We start from the raw sequence: 1,633 nt of genomic DNA on the forward strand, positions 1-1,633 counted from the left end.
ATCTTGCTTGTTTACTTTCATTGCTATTTAGTTTAGTGACCTTCTACATCAATCCAAATTGTGACACCCCTAAGACACCACTAGTTTCAATAAAAATCTCATCTCAATTCCCGTCCCTTGGGATCCGACCTTTACTTGCCTCTTTACTAATTGTAGAGTTGTTTGTGAAGTTATAAATTGTGTTTTGATCGGACGTGACCTAACGACATCATCGAATCACGCATCAAAAATGGCGCCGTTGCCGGGGACGGTGTTAACTTGATTTAGATTTTCTTGTATTGCTATTAGTTGTGTCTTTATTTGCCTTGGGGAAGTAAAACTCCTCAAGGTTTGTTCTAATTGTTTTCTAGTTGTTTGATATTTTGCATGTCTAGAAGGTCACAAGGTGACTTGTTACCTTTTGATCGTGAAATTGAAAGAACTTTGACAACCAATAGAAGACTTGGTAGGAGAAATTTGAGAGGTATTGGTGAGGTTGTAGATATTCAACCAACTATTGAGTTCATCAACCCTTTTGCAAGAGAAGGTGAGGAGAACCCAACACAAAATCAACCACAAAATCAACCCACAATGCCTAAGTTTTCATCACATTCCGTACCCACCGAGGATAACCTACCCAATGGTACTCCCACACCACAACATCTAACCGGAAATTTTATTGCCAAATCCGCATTTATCCAATTAGTTGAAAGAAGCCAATTTGGGGGGATGCCTAGTGAAGACCCTCATTCTCATATGGAGGCTTTTTGTGACTATTGTGATGCGATCTCACAAACCGTTGTAACTCAAGACCAAATTCGATGGGTCTTATTTCCTTTTTCTCTAATTGGCACCGCCAAACAATGGTTAAAGAGCCTTGATAAGGCTACTCTCGGAATTGATTCTTGGAAGAAATTGGCTCTAGCCTTCTACAAAAAATTCTATCCACCGGAAAAGAATAACATGCTAAGAGCTCAAATTACGGGTTTTAAGCAAAGGGATAAAGAATCTTTGTATGAAGCTTGGGAGCGATTCAAGGGAATTTGTCGCTCATGTCCTCACCATGGACTTAGCGAATGGTTCTTGGTACAACAATTTTGGAATGGTCTTTATGAAGATTCAAGGAATATCCTTAACATGGGATCGAATGGGATGTTCACCGAGGTTGATGACAACCAAACTTGGAGCAAAATTGAAGAGATGGCAATCCACAACTCACAATATAGTAGGCCTCGCAAGGCTACTAGAGGAGGAAAGCACGAAGTGGACGCCGTTACTCAATTAGGTGCTCAACTTAGCTCCCATATTGATACTATCAACTTGAAGTTCGAAAAAGCAATGGCTAGACTTGAAGAAGTCTCAAAATCACCAAATCATCACGTCAATGCCATGACGGCATCTTCATCAATCCCAAGTAGGATATGTGAGAATTGTGGAACTTTGGGACATGACCAAAGTGAATGTAGGGGAACAACCGAACAAGTGAATGATTTCCAAGCATACAAGAGTGGTACCCCTTATTCCAACTATTACAATGAAAACACCAAATTCCATCCAAATCTCTCATACAAAAGCCAAAATGTTCAAAACCCTCAAACAACATACACCCCACCTCCCATGAGAAATCAAAACCAAAGACCCTTTTACAACCAAA

General features: G+C 40.0%; 1 non-coding gene across 1 annotated transcript; it reads right to left on the reverse strand.

Annotated features, from left to right (window-relative positions):
• Positions 1-942: 942 nt before the first annotated feature.
• Positions 943-1,049, reverse strand: LOC141597621 (small nucleolar RNA R71). Its single transcript, XR_012522846.1, has one exon. It is a non-coding gene; the product is annotated as a small nucleolar RNA R71 (small nucleolar RNA).
• Positions 1,050-1,633: the final 584 nt, after the last annotated feature.

The sequence above is a fragment of the Silene latifolia genome, chromosome 8 (assembly GCF_048544455.1).
Source record: "Silene latifolia isolate original U9 population chromosome 8, ASM4854445v1, whole genome shotgun sequence".
Classification (NCBI taxonomy): Eukaryota; Viridiplantae; Streptophyta; class Magnoliopsida; order Caryophyllales; family Caryophyllaceae; genus Silene; species Silene latifolia.